This window comes from Oryctolagus cuniculus, chromosome 5, assembly GCF_964237555.1.
Source record: "Oryctolagus cuniculus chromosome 5, mOryCun1.1, whole genome shotgun sequence".
NCBI classification, from domain to species: Eukaryota; Metazoa; Chordata; class Mammalia; order Lagomorpha; family Leporidae; genus Oryctolagus; species Oryctolagus cuniculus.
This window is the reverse complement of record NC_091436.1, coordinates 47,812,365-47,839,609: the sequence shown is the minus strand read 5'-3', so window position 1 is coordinate 47,839,609 and position 27,245 is coordinate 47,812,365. Positions and strand designations below refer to the sequence as shown.

General features: G+C 40.0%; 1 long non-coding RNA gene across 2 annotated transcripts in view; it reads right to left on the bottom strand.

Moving 5' to 3' along the window:
- The window catches only part of LOC138849597 (uncharacterized), a 100,435-nt gene continuing 73,190 nt past the window's right edge, over positions 1–27,245 (bottom strand). For both annotated transcript variants that reach the window (XR_011388547.1, XR_011388546.1), the window contains one exon: positions 1–27,241. This is a non-coding gene — a long non-coding RNA (uncharacterized lncRNA). The remainder of the gene's footprint in view (positions 27,242–27,245) is intronic.

The following is a 27,245-nucleotide window of genomic DNA, read 5'->3' as shown; positions in this document are numbered from 1 at the left end:
CCCTTCCATTCACATCAAGATCCATTTTCGATTCTCTTTATATACAGAAGATCAGTTTAGCATACATTAAGTAAAGATTTCAACAGTTTGCTCCCACACAGAAACATAAAGTGAAAAATACTGTTTGAGTACTAGTTATAGCATTAAATCTCAATGTACAGCACACTAAGGACAAAGATCCTACATGAGGAGTAAGTGAACAGTGACTCCTGTTGTTGACTTAACAAATTGACACTCTTGTTTATGGCCTCAGTAATCAACCTAGGCTCTTGTCATGAGTTGCCAAGGCTATGGAAGCCCCCTGAGTTCACTGACTCTGATCATATTTAGACAAGGCCATGGTCAAAGTGGAAGTTCTCTCCCTTCAGAGAAATGTACCTCCTTCTTTGATGACCCATTCTTTCCACTGGGATCTCACTCATGGAGATCTTTGATTTAGGTTTTTTTTTTATTCCCCCAGAGTGTCTTGGCTTTCCATGCCTGAAATACTCTCATGGGCATTTCAGCCAGATCTGCATGCCTTAAGGACTGATTATGAGGCCAGAGTGCTGTTTAGGACATTTGCCATTCTATGGGTCTGCTGTGTATCTCACTTCCCATGTTGGATCGTTCTCTCCTTTTTTATTCTATCAGCTAGTATTTGCAGACACTATTCTTGTTTATGTGATCCCTTTGGTTCTTAGTCCTATCATTACGATCAATTGTGAACAGAAATTGATCACTGGGACTAGTGAGATGGCATTGGTACATGCCACCTCGATGGGATTGAATTGGAATCCCCTGGTATGTTTCTAACTCTACCGTTGAGGTAAGTCAGCTTGAGCATGTCCCGAATTGCACATCTCTTCCCTCTCTTATTCCCACTCTTATATTTAACAGTGATCACTTTTCAGTTAAGTTTCAGCACTTAAGAAGAATTGTGTATTGATTACAGTATTCAACCAAAAGTATTAAGTAGAACAAACAAACAAAAATACTAAGAGGGATAACATATTAAGGTGCTCATCAACAGTCAGGGTGAGGGCTGATCAAGTCACCGTTTCTCATAGTGTTCATTTCACTTTAACAGGTTTCCTTTTTGGTGCTCAGTTAGTTGTCACCTATCAAGGAGATCAAGTGGTATTTGTCCCTTTGGGAATGGCTTATTTCACTCAGCATAATGTTTTCCAAATTCCTAACAGGGATCACTTTTCAGTTAAAATTTAAACACCTAAGAATAATTGTGTGTTAATTACAGAGTTCAACCAATAGTACTAGAACAAAAAATACTAAAAGGGATAAAGTATTACATTGTACATCAACAGTCAGAACAAGGACTGATCAAGTCACTGTTTCTCATAGTGTCCATTTCACATCAACAACTTTCCCCTTTGGTGCTCAGTTAGTTGTCGCCAATCAGGGAGAACATATGATATTTGTCCCTTTGGAAATGGCTTAATTCACTCAGCATGATGTTTTCCAAATTCCTCCATCTTGTTGCAAATGACTGGGTTTTGTTGTTTTTGACTGCTGTATAGTATTCTATAGAGTACATGTCCCATAATTTCTTTATCCAGTCTACTGTTGATGGGCATTTGGGTTGGTTCCAGGTCTTAACTACTGTGAATTGAGCTGCAATAAACATTAATGTGCAGAACTGCTTTTTTGTTTGCCAATTTAATTTCCTTTGGGTAAATTCCAAGGAGTGGGATGGCTGGGTTGAATGGTAGGGTTATATTCAGGTTTCTGAGGAATCTCCAAACTGACTTCCATAGTGGCGTAACCAATTTGCATTCCCACCAACAGTGGGTTAGTGTCCCTTTTTCCCCACATCCTCTCCAGCATCTATTGTTGGTAGATTTCTGAATGTGAGCCATTCTCACGGGGGTGAGGTGGAACCTCATTGTGGTTTTGATTTGCATTTCCCTGATTGCTAGTGATCTTGAACATTTTTTCGTGTGTCTGTTGGCCCTTTGGATTTCCTCTTTTGAAAAATGTCTATTGAGGTCCTTGGCCCATCTCTTAAGAGGGTTGTTTGTTCTGATCTTGTGGAGTTTCTTGATTTCTTTGTGTCGCTCCCCCTCTTCGTGGAGGAACGACACTAAACCCTGCGCTGTTCTTTCATCTGCTCGGCCCTCCCCGGGTTTGCTGCTGGTTCTTCCCGGGTTGGCTACTATCCCTTCCACCTCCGTGGAAGGGCAGTTCCCCCTGGCCGCATTCCCCACTTCCGCAGGGGAGCGGCACACCGCCGGCCGGTTCTCTCGGGGGCTGCACGGGTTCCCTTAGATGTTCCCCATAGATGTTCCCGGTGCATGCCGTCTCTCTCCTCCTTTATAGTCCTCCTCCGCCAATCCCAACTCGGCTGCCCACACGCCGAGTACGCTGCTCTCCAATCAGGAGCAAGTCCTACAGTTAATTGGTTGAACTGGAGGCAGCTGTGCAGAAGCTGTTTACTTCTCTCCCAGCGCCATATTGTGGGAGAGCAGATGCATAGAATAAGTCTTAATTCCAGTAACTCAGTCTAGTCCGGTTGCTCCCCACAGATCCCCCTTTCTTTTTATTTTTTGGCGTTGATACGCGCCTGTCTTCGGTGTCCTGCGGCACACACTCTGCTCTACTTGCTAGAGTTGCCACAGGCTCTTACAAGTCCTATCAATCAGGCAAACCGAATCCTGGTCCTCTCTTCGCCATGTTGTGAGGAGGTTTTTAGGCGCTGATGCGTGCCTGTGTTCGGTGCCCTGCAGCGCATGCTCTGGTCGAGCCTGCAGGGGCTTACAAGCCCTATCAGGCAAACCGAATCCAAGCCTTCTCATTGCCTTTTTGTGGGGAGGCCTTACTGATGTTAATTCGTGCCTGTCTTCGGTGACCTGCGGCGCATAAGCTGCTAGCCGCCGCAGGTGCTCATCGTACTCATTGCCTCACTTAATCAGGCAGACTGAATCCAAGTTCTCACATTGCAGTGTTGTAGGGAGGTCTTTCTATTTCTCTATTTCTCTATCTCCAGGCATTCCTATTTCTCCTATTTTACTTCTATCTTCCAGCATTCCTATTTCTCTCACTTTGCTTCTAAACTTCTATTTCTCTTATCCCTGCAGCTTCCCGGCGCCTCGCCCCGCCGGCGGGTTCCCGGCTCTGCGCCGCTTCAGCCCGCGCCTCTCTCATCTGCGCGGCTCGGCTTTGCGCGCACACTCCGCGGTCTCGCACTTAACCCTTTCGCGTCTGAACCACGGCCTCGCGCCAGCCCCGCGTTCCCTATGTACTTGAGCCCCGCACGCTCTGTCTGCGCGCGGCAGCCTCCACGAGTCACACAGCGTAGCTTACGTGTCTGCCACTAGCATTCAATCTAAGTTCCCCGGGCTAGCCTGGCGAATTCAACCCAGCTTATGTCTCCGCCCCACGATCTGGCTTCCCGTCCTTTGCTCCCCGGGCTAATCAGACGGATCCCAATCTGGCTTATGTTTCAGCTTCTGGTTTCAACTTTTCGCCCCCTATTCCCGGGCTAACTTGAGAATCCCAAAGTGGCTTTCGTTTCCGCCTCGGCCTGCCCCCCGCGGCTTCAATTTCCCTAACATTTTTCTCTACCCGGTATGTTTCCCCAAGCTTTCCTCCAACAATACTCCTCCCTCATTTCTCCTGGCCTCTCCCCACAGTCCGCATCCGAGTCTGTTTGTTCTAGCTTTCACTTTCGCTTTCGACCTTAGAGATTTCTCCCAGCTTCCCCCCGTAGTCCGTATCTGAGTCTATGCCTAGGCTTTCAATAGCTTCTTCTGGCACCCTTTTCGTCCGGCTTTTCCCTAGGCTGTTTGCTAGTCTCTCTCTCCGGTATTTTCCCAGTTCTTCCCGTTTCTTCCCTCCTAAGTTTCCTATCCGTCCTGGGTTTCCTATCCGAGCTAGGTTTCCTATCCGAGTCACGGCACCATTATGTCGCTCCCCCTCTTCGTGGAGGAACGACACAGGATCCTGCCTAGGCTTCCTATCTGAGTCACGGCACCATTATGTCGCTCCCCCTCTTCGTGGAGGAACGACACTAAGCCCTGCCTAGGCTTCATATCCGAGTCACGGCACCATTATGTCGCTCCCCCTCTTCGTGGAGGAACGACACTAAACCCTGCGCTGTTCTTTCATCTGCTCGGCCCTCCCCGGGTTTGCTGCTGGTTCTTCCCGGGTTGGCTACTATCCCTTCCACCTCCGTGGAAGGGCAGTTCCCCCTGGCCGCATTCCCCACTTCCGCAGGGGAGCGGCACACCACCGGCCGGTTCTCTCGGGGGCTGCACGGGTTCCCTTAGATGTTCCCCATAGATGTTCCCGGTGCATGCCGTCTCTCTCCTCCTTTATAGTCCTCCTCCGCCAATCCCAACTCGGCTGCCCACACGCCGAGTACGCTGCTCTCCAATCAGGAGCAAGTCCTACAGTTAATTGGTTGAACTGGAGGCAGCTGTGCGGAAGCTGTTTACTTCTCTCCCAGCGCCATATTGTGGGAGAGCAGATGCATAGAATAAGTCTTAATTCCAGTAACTCAGTCTAGTCCGGTTGCTCCCCACACTTTGTAGATTCTGGTTATCAACCCTTTATCAGTTGCATAGTTTGCAAATATATTTTCCCATTCTGTCGGTTGTCTCTTCACTTTCCTCACTGTTTCTTTTGCAGTACAGAAACTTCTCAATTTGATGCAATCCCAAATGTTAATTTTGGCTTTGACTGCCTGTGCTTCCAGGGGCTTCTCCAAGAAGACATTGCCGGTACCTATATCTTGCAGGGTTTTTCCAATGCTCTCTAATAATTTGATGGTGTCAGGTCATCAATTTAAGGCTTTAATCCATGTTGAGTGGATTTTTGTGTAAGGTGAAAGGTAGGGGTCTTGCTTCATGATTCTGCACATGGAAATCCAATTTTCCCAGCACCATTTATTGAATAGACTGTCCTTACTCCAGAGATTGGTTTTGGATCCTTGATCAAATATGAGTTGGCTGTAGATGTTTGGATTGATTTCTGGTGTTTCAGTTCTGTTCCATTGGTCTATCCATCTGTTTCTATACCAGTACCATGCTGTTTTGATTACAACTGCCCTGTAGTATTTCCTGAAATCTGGTATTGTGATGCCTCCACCTTTGTTTTTGCTGTACAAGATTGCTTTAGCTATTTGCGGTTTCCTGTGTCCCCATATAAATTTCAGCACCATTTTTTCCAGATCTGAGAAGAAGGTCTTTGGTATTTTGATTGGTATTGCATTGAATCTATAAATTGCTTTTGGGAGAATGGACATTTTGATGATGATTCTTCCAATCCATGAGCATGGAAGATTTTTCCATTTCTTGGTATCCTCTTCCATTTCTTTCTTTAAGGTTTTGTAATTTTCATCGTAGAGATCCTTAACATCCTTGGTTAAGTTTATTCCAAGGTATTTGATTGTTTTTGTAGCTATTGTGAATGGGATTGATCTTGGAAGTTCTTCCTCAGCTGTGGCATTGTCTGTGTATACAAAGGCTGTTGATTTTGTGCATTGATTTTATATCCTGCTACTTTGACAAACTCTTCTATGAGTTCCAATAGTCTCTTACTTGAGTTCTTTGGGTCCCCTAAATAAAGAATCATATCATCGGCAAAGAGGGATATTTTGAGTTCTTCCTTCCCAATTTTTATCACTTTAATTTCTTTTTCTTGCCTAATAGCTCTGGCTAAAACTTCCAGAACTATATTGAATAGCAGTGGTGAGAGTGGGCATCCCTGTCTGGAATCAGATCTCAGTGGAAATGCTTCCAACTTTCCCCCATTCAATAGGATGTTGGCCGTGGGTTTTTCATAAATTGCTTTGATTGTATTGAGGAATGTTCCTTCCAAACCCAGTTGGCTTTTAGTTTTCATCATGAAAAGGTGTTGTATTTTATCAAATGCTTTCTCGGCGTCTACTGAGATAATCATATGGTTTTTCTTCTGCAGTCTGTTAATGTGGTGAATCACATTGATTGTCTTGCGCACATTAAACCATCCCTGCATACCAGGGATAAATCACACTTGGTCTAGGTGGATGATCTTTCTGATGTGTTGTTGCATTCTATTGGCCAGAATTTTATTGAGGATTTTTGCATCTATGTTCATCAGGGATATTGGTCTGTAATTCTCTTTCAATGCTGCATCTTTTTCCGGCTTAGGAATTAAGGTGATGCTGGCTTCATAGAAAGAATTTGGGAGGACTCCCTCTTTTTCGATTGTTCTGAATAGTTTGAGAAGAATTGGAGTCAGCTCTTTAAATGTCTGGTAGAATTCAGCAGTGAATCCATCTGGTCCTGGGCTTTTCTTTGTTGGGAGGGCCTTTATTACTGTTTCAATTTCTGTCTCAGTTATAGGTCTGTTTAGGTTTTCGATGTGTTCCTGGTTCAATTTATGTAGGTTTCATGTGTCCAGGAATCTACCCATTTCTGATAGGTTTCCCTGTTTGCTGGCATACAAGTCCTCATAGTAATTTCTGATGACTCATTTTATTTCTGTGGTGTCTGTTGTTACGTTTCCTTTTTCACCTCTGATTTTATTGATTTGGGTCTTTTCTCTTCTTTTTTTAGTTAGTTGGGCCAATGGGGTGTCAATTTTGTTTATTTTTTCAAAAAACCAGCTCCTCGTTTGGCTGATTTTTTTTGTAATGTTTTTTTGGATTCAATCCTGTTGATTTCTTCTCTGATTTTAATTGTTTCTCTTCTCCTACTAGATTTGGGTCTGGTTTGCTGTAGGTTTTCTAGATCCTTGAGGTGAATTGAAAGCTCATCTATTTGGTGCCTTTCCAATTTCTTGATGTAGGCACTCATTGATATAAACTTTCCTCTTAACACTGCTTTTTCTGCATCCCATAAGTTTTGGTATGTTGTGCTGTTATCCTCATTTACTTCCAGAAAATTTTTCATTTCTCTATTAATTTCTTCTATGACCCTTTGTTCATTCAGGAGCATGTTGTTCAATCTCCATGTGTTTGTGTATGCTCTAGGGATTCCTGAGTTGCTAATTTCCAACTTCATTCCTTTATGGTCTGAGAAGCTGCATGGTATGATTCTAATTCTTTTGAATTTGCTGAGACTTGCTTTATGGCCTAGTATGTGGTCAATCCTAGAGAAGGTTCCATGTACTGCTGAGAAGAATGTAAAATCTTTAGCTGTAGGATTGAAAGTTCTATAGATATCTGTTAGATCCATTTGGGCTATAGTGTCATTTAAATCTACTGTATCCTTGTTGATCTTCTGTCCTGTTGATCTGTCTATTTCTGAGAGTGGAGTATTGAAGTCCCCCAGTACTATTGTAATGGAGTCTCAGTCTTCCTTTAAGTCCCTTAACAAATCTTTTAGATAAACCGGTGCCCTGTAGTTAGGTGCATATACATTGATAATTGTTATATCTTCTTGTTGTATTGATCCCTTAATCATTATATAGTGTCCCTCTTTGTCTCTCTTAACAGTTTTTGTGGTAAAGTTTATGTTGTCTGATATTAAGATGGCTACGCCTGCTCTTTTTTCATTTCTGTTGGCATGGTATATCTTTTTCCAGCCTTTCACTTTCAGTCTGTATGGATCTTTGTTGGAAAGATGTGTTTCTTGTAAGCAGCAAATAGATGGGTTTTGTTCCTTAAGCCATTCAGCCAATCTGTGTCTTTTAACTGGGCAGTTCAGGCCATTAACGTTCAATGTGACTAATGATAAGTGGTAACTTTGCCCTGCCATTTGCCAAAGATAAGTTCTAATATATGCTTTGAATTCCTGTGATCTTTTGCTGTGAGCTTTCCTTCCTTTACCTTCTTTCATATTGATGACCGTGTTTCTGTGTTTCTGTGTGTAACACATCTTTAAGCATCTTTTGCAGGGCTGGACGAGTGGCAACAAATTCTTTCAATTTCTGTTTGCTATGAAAAGTCTTTATTTCACCTTCATTCACAAATGATAGCTTTGCAGGATATAATATTCTGGGCTGGCAGTTTTTCTCTCTTAGTACCTGGGCTATATCTCACCATTCCCTCCTAGCTTGTAGGGTTTCTGATGAGAAGTCAGCTGTGAGTCTGATTGGAGATCCTCTGAGAGTAATCTGACGTTTCTCTCTTGCACATTTTAGGATCTTTTCTTTATGTTTCACTGTGGAGAGTTTAATTACAACGTGTCGTGGTGAGGATCTCTTTTGGTCGTGTTTATTAGGGGTTCTGTGAGCTTCCTGTACTAGGATTTCCCTGTCCTTCTCCAAACCTGGGAAATTTTCTGCTAATATCTCACTAAAAAGGCCTTCTAATCCTTTCTCCCTCTCCATGCCTTCAGGAACTCCTAGAACCCGAATGTTGGGTTTTTTAATAGTATCCTGAAGATTCCCGACAATATGTTTTAGATTTCTAATTTCCTCTTCTTTTCTTTGGTCTGACTGTATCCTTTCCTGTTCTCTGTCTTCTAAGTCCGATACTCTCTCTTCTGCTTCACCCATTCTGTTTGTAGGGCTCTCTATTGTGTTTTTCATTTGATCTATTGAATTCTTCACTTCAGTCACTATCACAGTTTCCTGTTGTACTAGTTGTTTCGTTTCATTTTGATTCCTCCTTAATATTTCATTTTCACGAGAGAGATTTTCTATCTTGTCCATTAAGGATTTCTGTAGTTCAAGAATTTGTTTTTGAGAACTTCTTAATGTTCTTATCAATTTTTTGAGGTCTGCTTCTTGCATTTCTTCTATGTCATCATCTTCATAATCTTGAATTGGGGTGTCTTTTTCATTTGAGGGCTTCATGGTGACTTCCTTGTTTTTATTACCTCGGTTTTTGCGTTTGTTATTTGGCATATTGGAGATATTTGGTTTCTTCACTGTGGTGCTTTTTCTTGTTATACTATGACTCTAGATTAAGTGGACTATCTGTTTTTGATGGAGCCTTAGGGCTTGAGATGGGTGTGGCCTGAGAGCTTTGTTTGGTGTGCCAACGGTGACACTCCCAGGTTAGGCATGGTAAATCTCTCTCTCTCTCTTTCTTTTTTTTTTTTTTTTTTTTTTTTTTTGATTCAAAAGGGAAGTAATTCCGCACAGCTGAACGAAGTTGGAGGTAGTTAGCAGGCAAATGATATACCCACAGGAGCCAGAGATCAGAAGCTCTTTCCCAAGGACCACACAGGGAATCTGTTCGGCCCTCAGGGTGGGCTCAAATTCTCCTTCAGTCTCCCACTGGGTTGCCAAAGTTACGGAATTGTAACGTCTCTGGAGAGTGCTCACGTGAATTCCGTGAGTTCTCTCCCCCACCGTCTCTTTTTTCACAGTCTCAGTTCAGTAGCACCACAAATTTACTAGCTCCTAATCTCCTGTTAATTCGCCCTGCCCAGAGTCAGGTTTTTCTGCTAGGCTCAGGGCCGGTGCAGACCTGAGGTCACTCTGCTTATGACGTATGTCCAAGATGGCGCCTGCTCTTTGTCTTGCTCGCCCTTGAGAGGTGAGCGGAGAGAGAGAAACCCGTGTCCGTACCAGTCACCTTTTTTTTTTTTCTCTCTCTCTCTCTCTCTTCCAGTTAGCCTGGTGAAGTTACCCCCCCCCGGGGGGGGTCGTTCCCTCTAGTCTCCTCTCTCCGCTTGCCTGCCGGTGTCTCGGGTTATTGAGGTTCGGCTCACCTCACGTTCCAGCGCTGGTGTGTTGAGTCTGCCGCTGGTGTCCCGAACTGTGGGCTCCCACGCTCTCCACGCAGGTCCACTGTGAATCACGCGTTCCAGAAGAGTTTCTTCTGCTGTTTCCTCACCTACTCTTCCTTGAACCTGCAGTATCTCCACTTTTATTAAACTGTCTCTCCCCGGACTATCAGTGTGCTCCCTTCCTATTCCGCCATCTTGCCTCTCCCCAGAAAGATTTTCAAATATAGATAATTTCATATTTATAATCAAGCTTTGGTGGTACATATTAATAGGAATCAGCTAACAAGCATTTATATATTGCACATTTCCTATGTGCCCAGCACAAAAGTAGGTACTTTGTGAAAAACAAGATTCTTTGCCGATCTATACCTTTAAATTTCTTTAAACTCATTGGGAAGTCAAGACTTACCAATGGCAAACATTTTCATATGCGTGGCATTATTCTGTGGATGTTACATTCATTAATTTATTTAATGCTTCCAAAGCCCTCTGAAATGAGAACTGTTATTATCTCCACTCCATGCATGAAAAGACTGAATCATCAGAGGTTAACAGATGGGCCTGAGGCCACTGGCTTGTTGGTATCACAGGACAGCCTGACCACAGATGACACTATATTATCTCTGCACTATGCATGGTGCTATATAGTTTCCTGCTTCCCATCAGTCATGAAAAAATTATAAATAGCACACAGATTAAAAAATATTTCTTTTTAATTCATTTACCCCTTTTCAAATTACTTTTAAATTTAAAAAGTGAGGTAGCAATACAATGTGCTCCCATATACCCCTCAACCAATTCCATATTAACATCTCATATTTGTCACGAATAATGAACCACAGCAGCTTCCCCTATTTTTTCCATCCAAACTCCCTTTATCCCTCCCACTTCTTCCAGCCTCTAGCAATGGATGGAAATGGAGGACATCATGTTGAGGGAAATAAGCCACAAAAAGACAAATACCACATGTCCTCTTTTACATGTAGAGGCTGAACTAAAAAACTCAGAATGGAAAATATTTATACCCAAGAATGGCACATTCTGATTAGACATCTAATTAATAATAATATTAATAAGTAAACATAACATTGATAACAGTAGAGGATTTTTAACACTATGCACCAGGTATCAAGCTAAGAGTTTAATTGCAGTTCTTCATTTAATATTAATAAAACCCTATAAAGAAGGACCTCTTATCCCTATATACAGATAATGAAATTGAGTTAAAATAAAGTGTTACTTTTCTCATAGTTACATGACCAGTGCATGAGAGACAAAAAAAAAAATCCAGCCCAGGCATGCTGACTCCAGAGTCCATGTTCTTAATCGGTGGATCCAACACCATACTGAACAGTTTTTTGAAAGATCCAGAGAAAGAATCACCAAAGAATATTTTCAAAACAAATCTACATACCATTCCTAAGTCAGTCTAAACTATATTCAAGTTCATCCTCAAACACAAATACAGAATGGATTTCCAAGTGCACTTTCCATAAAATAATAACTTCTCACTGTCTTCTATGCCTACATGTTTTTAATAATGTTTGGAATTTCTGGATTCTATATTACTAACCCTCCAAATACCAAAATGACATAAAAGGGCAAATAACATTTTAAATAGAAGTTCCTCAAATTTTCATTGTGCTAATTTAGCTCCTATGAAAATCAATTTTAATCCACTGGCAGTGATAAAAAGTTTGTAACATACAAAGGCCTATTTAAGATAAAATTTTAACTGAAAAGTGATACCTGTTATATTTAACAGAGTGGGAATAAGAGAGGGAGGAGATGTACAATTTGGGACATGCCAAATCGGACTTGCCGCAAATGGTGGAGTTAGAAACGTGCCAGGGGATTCCAATACAATCCCATCAAGGTGGCATGTACCAATACCATCTAACTAGTCCAACTGATCAATTTCTGTTCACAATTGATCACACTGATAGGTCCAAGAGTCAAAGGGATCACACAAACAAGACTAGTGTCTGCTAATACTCACTGATAGAATCAAAAAGGGAGAAAACAATCATCATGGGAAGCGGGATACACAGCAGACTCAAAGAATGGCAGATGTCCTAAAGAGCACTCTGGCCTCAGAATCAGCCCTTAAGGCATTCGGATATGGCTGAAGAGCCCATGAGAGTATTTCAGGCATGGAAAGCCAAGACACTCTGGCAAAAAAAAGAGGAAGAAGAAGACCTAAATGAAAGATCTCTGCAAATGAGATCCCAGTGGAAAGAACGGGGCCATCAAAGAAGGAGGTACCTTTCTCTGAAGGGAGGAGAGAACTTCCACTTTGACTATGACCCTGTCGGAATAAGATTGAAGGGGGTGAACTCAAAAGGCTTCCATAGCCTTGGCAACTCATGACTAGAGCCTAGGGAGATTACTGACGCTATAAACAAGAGTGTCAAATTGTTAAGTTAACAACAGGAGTCACTGTGTACTTACTTCTTTTTTTTTATCTTTGACAAGCAGAGTGGACAGTGAGAGAGAGAGAGGTCTTCCTTTTGCCATTGGTTCACCCTCCAATGGCCACCATGGCCGGCGCATCGTGCTGATCCAAAGGCAGGAGCCAGGTGCTTCTCCTGGTCTCCCATGCGGTGCCAAGCACTTGGGCCATCCTCCACTGCATTCCCGGGCCATAGCAGAAAGCTGGCCTGGAAGAGGGGCAACTGGGACAGAATCTGGTGCCCTGACCGGGACTAGAACCCGGGGTACCGGCACTGCAAAGAGGAGGATTAGCCTATTGAGCCACGGCGCTGGCCGTGTACTTACTTCTCATGTGGGATCTGTCCTTAATGTGTTGTCCAATGTGAAGTAATGCTACAACTAGTACTCAAACAGTATTTTACACTTTGTGTGTCTGTGTGGGTGCAAACTGATGAAATCTTTACTTAATATATACTAAATTGATCTTAAGTATATAAAGATAATTGAAAATGAATCTTGATGTGAATGGAATGGGAGAGGGAGTGGGAGATGGGAGGGGTGCGAGTAGGAGGGAAATTATGGGGGGGGGAGCCATTGTAATCCATGGGCTGTACTTTGGAAATTTATATTTACTAAATAAAAAAAGATCAAATTTTGGAATAGATACATTTTGAATAAAGGGTAATCTTCCAAATATTTTCTTCATTTATTTAATAAAAATTCTTGGTGGGTACTACATGTTGCTCACTGTTTTAGTCATTGTGAAGACATTTGTAGGCAAAAGTATAGATGCTGTCCTTCTCAGTCTATTGGGGAAATTATTTTGAATTAAAGCATCATAAATAAACATTAAATTATGACAATGATAAGTTATATGTTTGAAAGATGTAGATTACTAAGACAGTATAATTCAAGAAGGCATGATACAGTCTGTGATGCAAATAAAATTTCTCTTAGGAAGAAATATTTACATTGCATCTTGAAAGATTAATGGGAAGGTTTTTTTTTTTTTACTGCTGTATAGTATTCTATAGAGTGCATATCCCATAATTTCTCTATCCAGTCTTCTGTTGATGGGCATTTAGGTTGATTCCAGGTCTTAGCTATTGTGAATTGAGCTGCAATAAACATTGAGGTGCAGACAGCTCTTTTATTTGCCAATTTAATTTCCTTTGGGTAAATTCTAAGGAGTGGGATGGCTGGGTTGTATGGAAGGGCTATATTCAGGTTTCTGAACAATCTCCATACTGACTTCCATAGTGAATTTTCCAGTTCACATTCCCACAAAGAGTGGATTAGTGTCCCTTTTTCTCTACATCCTCGCCAGCATCTGTTGTTGGTAGATTTCTGTATGTGACCCATTCTAACTGGGATGAGGTGAAACCTCATTGCAGTTTTGATTTACATTTCCCTGATGTCTAGTGATCCTAAACATATTTTCTTTTTTTTAAGATTTATTTTATTTATTTGAAAGTCAGAGTTACAGAGAGAGGTAGAGACAGAGAGAGAGGTCTTCCATCTGCTGGTTCACTCCCCAGATGGCCGCAACAGCCGGAGCTGTGTCGATCCGAAGCCAGGAGCCAGGAGCTTCCTCCAGGTCTCCTGCGCGGGTGCAGGCCTAAGGACTTGGGCCATTCTCTACTGCTTTCCCAGGCCATAGCAGAGAGCTGGATCAGAAGAGGAGCAGCCGGGACTAGAACCGGTGCCCATGTGGAATGCTGGCTCTTTAGGTCAGGGCTTTAACCCGCTGTGCTACAGCGCCGGCCCCTGAACATATTTCCATGTGTCTGTTGGCCATTTGGATTTCCTCTATACTACACAGCAGTTAAAAAAAAAGAAAGAAAGAAATCTGGTCATTTGCAACAAAATGGAGGAATCTAGAAAACATAATGCTGAGTGAAATAAGCCAGTCCCAAAGGGGCAAATATCATATGTTCTATGTTCTCCCTGATTGGTGACAACTAACTCAGCACCTAAAAGGAAACCTGTTAAAGTGAAATGGACACTTTTGAGAAACAATGTCTTAATCAGCCCTTGTCCTGACTGTCGAGGAACAACTTACAATTTTATTCCTTTTAGTATTTTTTTGTTCTACTTAATACCATTGGTTGAACTCTTTAATTAACACACAATTATTCTTAGGCATTTAAAATTAACTGAAAAGTGATCCCTGTTAAATATAAGAGTGGGAATAAGAGAGGGAAGAGATGTACAGTTCGGCACATGCTCACTTGGACTTACCCCTAATGGTAGAGCTAGAAACTTGCCAGGGGATTCCAATTCAATCCCATCAAGGTGGCATGTACCGATGCCATCTTACTTGTTAAAGTGATCAGTTTAAGTACATAATTGATCAAAAAGATAGTTAAGTGTCAAAGGGATTACATAAATAAGACCAGTGTCTGCAAATAATAGTTGATAGTATTAAAAAGGAGAGAATGATCCTCAAAAAGTACTCTATACTTTGTGTGTCTGTGTGGGTACAGTCTGTTGAAATCTTTACTTAGTGAATACTAAGTTGATTTCCTGTATATAAAGAGAATTGAAAATGAATCTTGATGAAGAATGGGATGGGAGAGGGAGTGGGAGATGGGATGGTTGCAGGTGGGAGGGAGGTTTTGGGGGAAAAATTGCTATAATTCAAAAGTTTTACTTTGGAAATTTATATTTATTAAATAAAAGTTGAAAAAAGAGAGTAAAAAAAAAAGACTAATGGGAAGTTAAAAAGACAAGAAAAGGGCTGGCGCCACGGCTCACTAGACTAATCTGCCAGCACCCCGGGTTCTAGTCCCGGTTGGGGCGCCGGATTCTGTCCCAGTTGCTCCTCTTCCAGTCCAGCTCTCTGCTGTGGCCCGGGAGTGCAGTGGAGGATGGCCCAAGTGCCTGGGCCCTGAACCTGCATGGGAGACCAGGATAAGTACCTGGCTCCTGGCTTTGGATCCGCGCAGCGTGCCAGTTGCAACGCGCCGGCCGTAGCAGCCACTTGGGGGGTGAACCAATGGAAAAAGGAATACCTTTCTCTCTGTCTCTCTCTCTCTCACTGTCTAACTCTGCCGGTCAAAAAAAAAAAAAAAAAAAAAAAAAGATTGTGCATGCAGATACAACTGTACAGAAAAAAAGGGGGACATTAAAGAAACTACAGAAAAGCCAATGTGGAATATAGGGTAGAATAAAGCTAGAATGAGAGGCTGATCCAGAATCAATAGGGTTTGACATTTCATGTTAATGACTTTGATACCTGTCTTTTAAACAATGGAAGCTAATAAAAGGTTTTGACCACTGAGTCATAAGAAGACTGAAAAAAAGGTGTTTTGCCTGCATTCAGAAATTTGTCATAGAGCAACAGTGGAAAACAGCAGAATAGTTCAGAAGTGTGTTGGTTCAGTCCTGTAAGAAGCAGATGCTGAGACTGAGTTAGAACTGTGTGGGATTTATTAAGGATAAAGTTTTTGCCTGGTAAAAAGGTGTAGGAGCTGTAACAAGGAAAATTTCAGACTTCAATATAAGTGGGAAACCTGTAAAGATATCAAGCAGGAAAGAGGATTGGATAGGAAGAGATTCGGACTGCTATGAGCTCTAACAAAGTCAGCCCAGCAGAGAGCTCCAGCCCAAAAACTGCCACAGAGTCCCACAGTGGTCAGAGAGGCCAAACACTTTGACTCTCCTCTGGTATGTCTTGGGCTGGGGTTGTAAGAGAAGCCAATGACCTCAGAAGAAAAACAGGCTGGTCCTGGAGGCATCGGGAGTTATTTGCACTCATGCCCTTCAGTTAACCAAGGTAAGAGACGAGGCAGATTGTTGTGGAAACATAGAAGATGCAAAGATGATTGATTCAAGAAATACAAGCAGTAAAAGAAATGTTAGCATTAGGTTCTGGTATCTCTGACATGCACAACTGGACAGACAGTGTGATTCTGAGTCAGAAGGCCTGAAAAAATTATCAAGATTTCTATGTTTGGTTGATTGGTAAACAGATATATTTGCTGATGATTCTAAGAGAAATCAAGATTTTGGATTTGAACATGTTGAAATAAGATGCCTTTGTCACATTTAATCAAAGATGCTTCATATATGAAGACATAGGCAGGAGTGAGATTGACTATGTTCTGATAAAAAACTCTGTGCTTACACATTGATATCCAGAATCAAGGTCTTTTTGTTGACCTTGAAGTGTTGTTACTCAGAATAATATAGTAGGCAAAATTGAATATGTATTTACATATGAGAGATTGAGAGAGAGGGAGAGAGAGAGATCCTTCTATTGAACTTCTTCCGTCATTCTAAACAAAGTCTTGTTCACTCTTTCAAGGAAAAGGAAGTATATCTGAACTTTATGTTGAAGACTAACTTTAGGACTAATAATCTATACCATCATCACTGGTTCTCATCCGTATGACCACAATTAGGTGTACACTGGGAGAAGGCAAAACATCCCAAATAGAGGAATTTAGAAGTGTTGAATTCTGGTATGAAATTGTATTTGGTCATAACAGTTAACTTTTCCCTTGCCACAACTGTCGTAACTTCTTTCTTCATTAAACTCTCACTATTTATCAGGATATTAAAAATTATAATAATAGTTTCTGGTAAAGCCGACCCCTGCAGTGCCGGCATTCCATATGGGTGCCGGTTGAAGTCCCAGCTGCTCCATTTCCAATCCAGCTCTCTGCTATGGCCTGGGAAAAGAGAAGAAGATGGCCCAAGTCCTGGGGCCCTTCACTGGTGTGGGAGAGCCAGAGGAGGATCCTGGCTCCTGGCTTCAGATCGGCCCAGCTCCAGCCATTGTGGCCATCTGGGGAGTGAACCAGCAGATGGAAGACTTTTTTCTCTCTGCCTCAGCTTCTGCCTCTCTGTAAAAATGCCTTTCAAATAAATAAATAAATCTTAAAAAAATAGTTTCTGTGAAAATTTAGTCACAGTGTTTGCTAAAGAATAAATCTTAAAAGATTATCTTCTAGTTTGTTCTAAATATTTCTACAGACTGCAGTAAGTTTTTTTACATAATGTGTGGGAAATTGATCTTAGCACTATAAGAGAACACAAGTCAATCAAGCAAGTCCTGAATAATTAAATTCTTCTGTGAACAAAACAAAAATCACAGAAATAATAATAGTGTGATGAGCTGCAAGAGAATCCATAATATACCTCTCATATTGTTTTAATGTAAAATGTTTTCAGAGGACATAGAGAATATTAAATGGATTTATAGATCTTTTAAATTCTTTAAAGTATTTTATATGACCTTCATTTCCAGTGGCTATGAAAACCAAGAACAAATTCTTCTGGAATCAGAGGAAAATAAAAGAAAATGGGGGATGGGAGGAAGTTTCAGAAAGAGGGAGAGAACAAAGAAAATGGAGAATAAAAATTATTATGCAGAGAAAAATATTAACTTTCTGTATCTAATTGTACACTTATAGGCTGATTAAAATACATAAGTTTTTCTATATTCAAAAGCACTGAGATCTCTTAAATTTGTAACTTTCAGATTTGGGGCAATAGATATACCAAATAATAATAAACTATTAAGCTTTCACATAAAACTTCTCTATAGCATATGTTGAGCATCACTGAAATAATAGAGAACATTTAAATCAATTTTAAATGACTTGAAACTGCCTCCATCCTAAATGACCCTCAGATCTTGAGAAAACCTCATTTTATGGAATAGATGTGCCAATGAAATATTGTTCATAAATCTTGCTTTTTAATGGAATCACATTTCTTCACTAACCTATAATTTCTAACATACTTTATCTTCATCCCAAGTCATTCTTCAACTGGCAGAAATGTCTAACAATTTGACTTTAAGTTTCCCTTTCAATAATCTGCCCTATAGTAAATGATTTATAATTTAAAAACAAAAAATCCAGTAGTATCACTTTTAGAGCAAAGAGGATTTGCAGTGAATAATTTTATGCAACTTTATCAGAATGGCAATTCAAAACAGTGCTTATCTTACCTTACAATATGTGAGTTAAAATGGAATAGCCTATTCTACAACAGCAAAGAAATCTCCAAGTATCAGAGCCTTAGCATACCAGTTTACTTATCACCTCCTGATATTTGTTAGGAAGCATTTCAAAGCATCTCTTATCATACAGTAACTCAGGGATTCAGTTTCTTTCCATCACAACTATGCATCCTGGGTTACTGTGGGGCAGCAGAATATGCACCTAAATGATTCCAAAGGATTGACTATTCATTATCATATCCATAATTAGCAAGCATCATTTATTTTCACAGTCCACTGGACACAATCACACGCGTAGTTTCTAACCAAAGGGGGCAAGAAATGTGCAGCACATGAATAACTACTAAGGTCTTAGTCCCTCAGCCACCATTTTTTAGGGTTCAGTCAAACGAGGAGCTGGTTTTTTGAAAAAATAAACAAAATTGACACCCCATTGGCCCAACTAACTAAAAAAAAGGAAAAGACCCAAATCAATAAAATCAGAGATGAAAAAGGAAACGTAACAACAGATACCACAGAAATAAAAAGAATCATCAGAAATTACTACAAGGACTTGCATGCCAGCAAACAGGGGAATATATCAGAAATGGATAGATTCCTGGACACATGCAACCTACATAAATTGAACCAGGAAGACATGGAAAACCTAAACAGACCCATAACTGAGACAGAAATTGAAACAGTAATAAAGGCCCTCCCAACAACAACAACAAAAAAAAGCCCAGGACCAGATGGATTCACTGCTGAATTCTACCAGACATTTAAAGAAGAACTAACTGCAATTCTTCTCAAACTATTCAGAACAATCGAAAAAGAGGGAATCCTCCCAATTCTTCCTATGAAGCCAGCATCACCTTAATCCCTAAGCTGGAAAAAGATGCAGCATTGAAAGAGAATTACAGACCAATATCCCTGATGAACATAGATGCAAAAATCCTCAATAAAGTTCTGGCTAATAGAATGCAACAATACATCAGAAAGATCATCCACCCAGACCAAGTGGGATTTATCGCTGGTATGCAGGCATGGTTCAACATTCGTAAATCAAGCAATGTGATACACCACATTAACAGACTGCAGAAGAAAAACCATATGATTATCTCAACAGACGCCAAGAAAGCATTTGATAAAATACAACACCCTTTCATGATGAAAACTCTAAGCAAACTGGGTATGGAAGGAACATTCCTCAATACAATCAAAGCAATTTATGAAAAACCCACAGCCAACATCCTATTGAATGGGGAAAAATTGGAAGCATTTACACTGAGATCTGATTCCAGACAGGGATGCCCACTCTCACCACTGCTATTTAACATAGTTCTGGAAGTTTTAGCCATAGCCATTATGCAAGAAAAAGAAAAGAAATTAAAGGGATAAAAATTGGGAAGGAAAAACTCAAACTATCCCTCTTTGCAGATGATATGATTCTTTAAGGGATCCAAAGGACTCTACTAAGAGACTACTGGCACTCACAGAAGAGTTTGGCAAAGTAGCAGGATATAAAATCAATGCACAAAAATCAACAGCCTTTGTATACACAGACAATGCCATGGCTGACGAAGAACTTCTAAGATCAATCCCATTCACAATAGCTACAAAAACAATCAAATACCTTGGAATAAACTTAACCAAGGACGTTAAAGATTTCTACGATGAAAATTACAAAACCTTAAAGAAAGAAATAGAAGAGGATACCAAAAAATGGAAAAATCTTCCATGCTCATGGATTGGAAGAATCATCATCAAAATGTCCATTCTCCCAAAAGCAATTTATAGATTCAATGCAATACCAATCAAAATACCAAAGACCTTCTTTTCAGATCTGGAAAAAATGATTCTGAAATTCATACGGAGACACAGGAAACCGCGAATAGCTAAAGCAATCTTGTACAACAAAAACAAAGCTGGCGGCATCACAATACCAGATTTCAGGACATACTACAGGGCAGATGTTATCAAAACAGCATGGTACTGGTATAGAAACAGATGGATAGACCAATGGAACAGAATTGAAACACCAGAAATCAATCCAAACATCTACAGCCAACTCATATTTGATCAAGGATCCAAAACCAATCTCTGGAGTAAGGACAGTCTATTCAATAAATGGTGCTGGAAAAATTGGATTTCCACGAGCAGAATCATGAAGCAAGACCCCTACCTTTCACCTTACACAAAAATTCACTTAATATGGATTAAAGACTTAAATCTACGACCCGACACCATCAAATTATTAGAGAGCATTGGAGAAACCCTGCAAGATATAGGTACCAGCAAAGACTTCTTAGAAAAGACCCCGGAAGCACAGGCAGTCAAAGCCAAAATTAACATTTGGGATTGCATCAAATTGAGAAGTTTCTGTACTGCAAAAGAAACAGTCAGGAAAGTGAAGAGGCAACCGACAGATAAAGGGTTGATAACCAGAATCTACAAAGAAATCAAGAAACTCCACAACATCAAAACAAACAACCTACTTAAGAGATGGGCCAAGGACCTCAATAGACATTTTTCAAAAGAGGAAATCCAAAGGGCCAACAGACACATGAAAAAATGTTCAGGATCACTAGCAATCAGGGAAATGCAAATCAAAACCACAATGAGGTTTCACCTCACCCCCGTGAGAATGGCTCACATTCAGAAATCTACCAACAATAGATGCTGGAGAGGATGTGGGGAAAAAGGGACACTAACCCACTGTTGGTGGGAATGCAAACTGGTTAAGCCACTATGGAAGTCAGTCTGGAGATTCCTCAGAAACCTGAATATAACCCTACCATTCAACCCAGCCATCCCACTCCTTGGAATTTACCCCAAGGAAATTAAATTGGGAAACAACAAGCTGTCTGCACCTCAGTGTTTTTTGCAGCTCAATTCACAATAGCTAAGACCTGGAACCAACCCAAATGCCCATCAACAGTAGACTGGATAAAGAAATTATGGGACATGTACTCTATAGAATACTATACAGCAGTCAAAAACAATGAAACCCGGTCATTTGCAACAAGATGGAGGAATCTGGAAAACATTATGCTGAGTGAATTAAGCCATTTCCAAAGGGACAAATATCATATGTTCTCCCTGATTGGTGACAACTAACTGAGCACCAAAGGGGAAACCTGTTGAAGTGAAATGGACACTATGAGAAACAGTGACTTGATCAGTCCTTGTCCTGACAGTTGATGTACAATGTAATACTTTATCCCTTTTAGTATTTTTTGTTCTAGTACTATTGGTTGAACTCTGTAATTAACACACAATTATTCTTAGGTGTTTAAATTTTAACGGAAAAGTGATCCCTGTTAAATATAAGAGTGGGAATAAGAGAGGGAGGAGATGTACAATTTGGGACATGCTCAATCGGACTTGTCCCAAATGGTGGAGTTAGAAACGTGCCAGGGGATTCCAATACAATCCCATCAAGGTGGCATGTACCAATACCATCTAACTAGTCCAACTGATCAATTTCAGTTCACAATTGATCACACTGATAGGTCGAAAAGTCAAAGGGATCACACAAACAAGACTAATGTCTGCTAATACTCACTGATATAATAAAAAGGGGAGAGAATGATCCAACATGGGAAGCGGGATACACAGCAGACTCAAAAAATGGCAGATGTCCTAAAGAGCACTCTGGCCTCAGAATCAGCCCTTAAGGCATTCAGATCTGGCTGAAGAGCCCATGAGAGTATTTCAGGCATGGAAAGCCAAGACACTCTGGAGAAAAAAAAGAGGAAGAAGAAGACCTAAATGAAAGATCTCTGCAAATGAGATCCCAGTGGAAAGAACGGGGCCATCAAAGAAGGAAGTACCTTTCTCTGAAGGGAGGAGAGAACTTCCACTTTGACTATGACCCTGTCTGAATAAGATCGAAGTCGGTGAACTCAAAAGGCTTCCATAGCCTTGGCAACTCATTACTAGAGCCTAGGGAGATTACTGACGCCATAAACAAGAGTGTCAAATTGTTAAGTCAACAACAGGAGTCACTGTGTACTTACTTCTCATGTGGGATCTGTCCTTAATGTGTTGTCCAATGTGAAGTAATGCTATAACTAGTACTCAAACAGTATTTTACACTTTGTGTGTCTGTGTGGGTGCAAACTGATGAAATCTTTACTTAATATACACTAAATTGATCTTATGTATAAAGATAATTGAAAATGAATCTTGATGTGAATGGAATGGGAGAGGGAGCGAGAGATGGGAGGGGTGCGAGTGGGAGGGAAATTATGGAGGGGGGGGAGCCATTGTAATCCATAAACTGTACTTTGGAAATTTATATTTACTAAATAAAAGTTAAAAAAAAGAAAGAAAGAATGGTCACGTTTTTCCAAATTTAAAAAATGGGAGGAGCTAGAATTGTGGTGCAGCAGGTTAAGCCTCTGCCTGCGATATCGGCATCCCACATGAGTGCTGGTTCAAGTCCTTGTTGCTCTGCTTTCCATCTAGTTCCTTACTAATGTGCCTGGAAAAGCAGTGGAAGATGGCCCAAGTGCTTGGACCTCTTCCCCTCATAGAAGGAGTTCTAACTTAGTCCAACTCAGCTCAGACACTGTGGCCATTTGGAGAGTGAACCAGAAGATGAAAGATCTCTTTCTTTCTCTGTCTCTCACTCATTCTCTGTAACTCTGCCTTTCAAACAAACAAAAATATTTTTTTAAAAAAGATGAGTAAGCCAAAGACTCAGTGAACCTCAAGCAAAATAAATAAAAAGAAAAGCACTCCTTATACCATAAGACAGGAAAAAGAACAATATTTAAGATGATGAAAATAATAAATAATTTCTACTTTTAAAAAATGATTCTTGAATACAATGAAATCACATCTTTAGCAGCCTGAAATGAAAAAGAAGCTGTCAAGATAGAATTCAGTATCTGATGAAATAACTTTCAAAAATATATGCAAAATAAATCATTTTCAAATGTACAAAATTTGACAAACTTAATTTGCCAACAGATTTGCTTCAGAAAAAGAGCTAAAAGAAGTTCCCAGGACAAAACAGCAATGATACCAGATGGCAATTCAAACAAGAAGAAATGAAAAGCACTGAAAATGATAGATATGTGGGTAAATGTTAATGATAATTCTTTTCTTAATTTTTTAAAAGATAATATACTGTTTAAATAAAATACAACTGCAGTGAGTTTACTTCTTCTTAGAATGTAAAAGTCTCAAGAATACATCACATGAAAAATAATCTACAACAAAACATGCCATTACTTTTCTGGAACTCATCAGAGACATCAAGGAACAAGGCAATAAACTGAACTGAACTTCTAAGCACACTCAGTCCTTCTGAAGAAACTCTAGGCACATGAACTCTTTCAGCTTTGTTAGAGCACAGGAGGAAAAGGCGCCTATCATGAAAGTAAATGAGAATAAATAATCTAAAACCAGAAATTCCTAAAGGCCACATGTGAGCTAGTGATTAGACAATTTAGAATCATTTAGAACCCTAGCCAGAGGATAGTTCACACTCATGCACCTAATTTTTTCTGTGGGCTTCTTTACTAGATACGCATAGGGAAACCCCGGGCAAGCAGGAAACCAGGGAGAACCAACCCCCTCAATGGGGAGATAATACTCTTGTATTATCATCAGCTACCACTTAGGGCATGGGTACAAAATACTGCTGGCTTCCGTTCTGCTGAATGATACTGGGAGAACAGGAGCAAACATTCTTAAAGCGCAATCCAGGCAAAGATCCATTGCTTCTGTGCAGTAGTAGCAATTCTCTTCTCTCACCCCAAAATAATAAAGGAGATTGTTTCCAAACGAAAAGTAGAAGCAAAAGTTATCTGTTTTTGAGGAAAGGGCAGAAAAATCTCCTGAGCCCACTACCCTTCACTGATACAAGGCAGAGTTCAACTTCTACCAGGAAAGAAGAAGAAAATTACCTTGCTTGAGACTCCCCAGTGATGCAAGACATGTAGTTTGACTGCCTCTGGAAGGTGGATTAGGGATACAGACAGGGTCTCACTTCCCAGATTCAAATATGCAGGTTCTGCCTAAGATTGAGGCTAAAGCAGGAAACCAAGTACAAAGACTTCCCAAAGCTTATGGATAAGGAAGAACACTAAGATGGACTACTCACTACCTCGGGCTTCAAAGCATAATGTAATTGCAGGTTGATCTAGTCCCGGTTGCTCCTCTTCCAGTCCAGCTCTCTGCTGTGCCCTGGGAAGGCAGTAGAAGATGGCCCAAGTGCTTGGGCCCCTGCATCCACATGGAAAACCAGGAGGAAGCACCTAGATCCTGGCTTCGGATTGGCGCAGCACACCAGCCGTGGCAGCCATTTAGGGGGTCAACCAACGGAAGGAAGACCTTTCTCTGTCTCTCTCACTAACTCTACCTGTCAAATAAATAAATAAATAAATAAAAAGAAAGCCAATGGTGCAGTTCAGATCTGAAGACTATCAGCTGATGTAATTCCCTCTTTCTCAAGGGTTCTTAGTCTTGATTTTGTTCAAGCCTTCAACTGATTATATGTGGCCCACCTACATTATGGAAAGAAACCTGTCTTACTCAGTGCTCACCAATTCTAATGTTAACCGCACCCAAAAAACAGCTTTAAAGAAACATTCAGATTAATATTTGACCACATATGCAGACATTATGGCCCAGCCAAATTGACGTATAAAATTAATCATCACAACTTATTTTTTAATAAAAGCAAGGAAAACCAAATAAAACCACTGCCAATAGATAAAACAATGAACAGAACCAGAGAAAAATGTGAACTATCAGGGCTGGTACTGTGGCATAGTAGGTAAAGCTGCAGCCTGCACTGCCAGCATCCTATATGGTGCTGGTTTGAGTTCCAGCTGCTCCACTTTTGATCCAGCTCCCTACTAATGCACCTTGGAAAGCAACAAAAGATGGCCCAAGTGCTTCAGCCCCTGAACCCATGTGGGAGATCAGGAAGAAGCTCCTGGCTCCCAGCTTCAGCCTGGTCCAGCCCTCTCTGTAACTCCAGCTTTCAAATAAATAAATAAATTGAATAAATCTTTTTAAAAATGTGAATTACCAATATTAAACATGAAGAAAAATACGTTAATATAGATCTTGAAGAACTTAAGATGATAAGTATATATATGAACAATGTATGTCTATAATTTTGAGAAGGAAACATTAAGTCACATAGCAAGAGTAAGGATGCATAATTCCCTTACGGTGATAGCATTAATGGTGTTGAGTAATTGTTAACAACAATCAAATATGTCATATCCAGTAAACCCAAAATTCTATTAAAATACCATAATAGAGACAATAATTTGGCCTGTTACGATACCAGTTAAGACACCTGTATACTACATTAGATACCTGGCTTCAATATCCAGCTCCAAGTCCTGACCTTGTTTCCTGTTAATGAAGACCCTGGGAAGCAGCAAGTGATGGCCCATATAGTGAGTTCCCTGAATTGAGTTCCCAGCCTCCATCTTCAACCTGGCCCAGTCCTGGCTATTGCAGGAATTTGGTAGAATGAACCAGTGGATGGGAGCTGTCCGTCTGTCTGCATATCTTTATTTCTCTCATGTGCTCTCTCAAATAACTTTAAAAATCCATAATATGTGGATATGTATATACAGAGGTTGCAAGATCATTTTGCATTGTAAAAATGTTAGAAGTCACCGAAATAGTCATCCTGTAGTAATGATTAATTATGTTTAAGTACAACATTTCTCTGGAATGTTTTTCAGTTTAAAAAGCTAAATGAGAGCTATACCCATTTTTTAAGTTGGAAAATCTGAAAAAAATAAATGGTATGCATATGTATACTTTTTTATGAACATAAATGAATATGTTTTGCTACTAAAACTGAATTTCCCAAGCATGTGGTTACACATAGGGTGCTGATTAGCATGTTCTTCATATGTGTTTGAACATTTTTCTTTTTAAAAAAATCCTGTTTATTTTGTAATTAATTTTAAAATGAATGTGTTAGCTTGAAAAGAGTTTGGGAAATGAGCTAAATTGTTATTATTGGCAAAGGGACTACATCATCAAGCTACGGCATGACTGTAAGGGAATATTAGATTTACACTATGTAAATGCAGTCTAGAGCTACAGTGAAAGGCATACAATGCCACTAAAAGTTGAAAAAAGAGAAGCAATTGCTTTCTGAGATGTACTAGTACAAGGAAGGATGAACAAAGGATAGTAATAGGAATTCATACCTTAGATGTCAAATCACTGACCAAGACAAAGCTGTTGAAAGCAAAGAAGATATGAAGGCATTCTGAAGGACAAGTGCTACTTTCAATATTAAACATCAAATGTTAAACATGGACATCATTTAAGAGTAAAACTGCCAGACACTTGTATAGACATTTGAAAAGCAGAGATGAGCACAAGTGGACTCCCTGAATCCTTGTTAGATTTCCCATCCTAGATTTAGTTTGTTCTTCAGTCTCTGTTTTCTATCCTAGGATAATATAGGATACTATGCATCCTTTTAATAAATTATTCCTTTTCTTTTTTTAAAAAATTATTCCTTTTCTTAAGTTATCTCCAGTGAGTTTTAATTCCTTGAAAGCTTACTGTTTTACAAACTTGTTTTTCTCCTGAGTCTGTGACTTTGCCTATAGATATATAATTATTTCTTAACCTATGGAAATCTTAGGCAACCTGTAAGAGACATTTTATTCTTTATTTATGAACTAACTCGTCACCTACTCAAACCTGAAAATGAAAAGGTGTTCTTTAAATATGGGATAATAATGATAATAATAAAGATTGGGGTGACTGATAGCATGATAACATTTAATGACAATTTGTAGCATTTATTTTTACATCTATCCCAGCTTTAACTTGAATTATCTCTTAAAAACTGTAAGAATATTAAAATTTTCACTTGCCAACCCAACAACTTTAAATATGATTGATTATGATGATCAAGTAGTAAGTTTAATTAAAATAGTATTATCTCCCACAATATAATTACAAAATAGGACTGCATATATTCTGTGATGCTCTAACTATAATTATACAAAATAATTCAATTCAAGAAAAATTTGAACACTTACCATGTAACTAGATATTTGCTTGATACAGTAAAATATACGAAAAATTTAAAATAGAAAGAGGAGCTAACACTTGACTTAGCAGTTAAGATGCTGTTTAAGATGTTTACATACTATGGTGGAATGTCTAGGTTCATGTCCTATCTCTGGTTTCCTGCTAATGCAGATCCTGGGAGGCAGCAACAGCGTCTCAAATAATTGAGTTCCTGC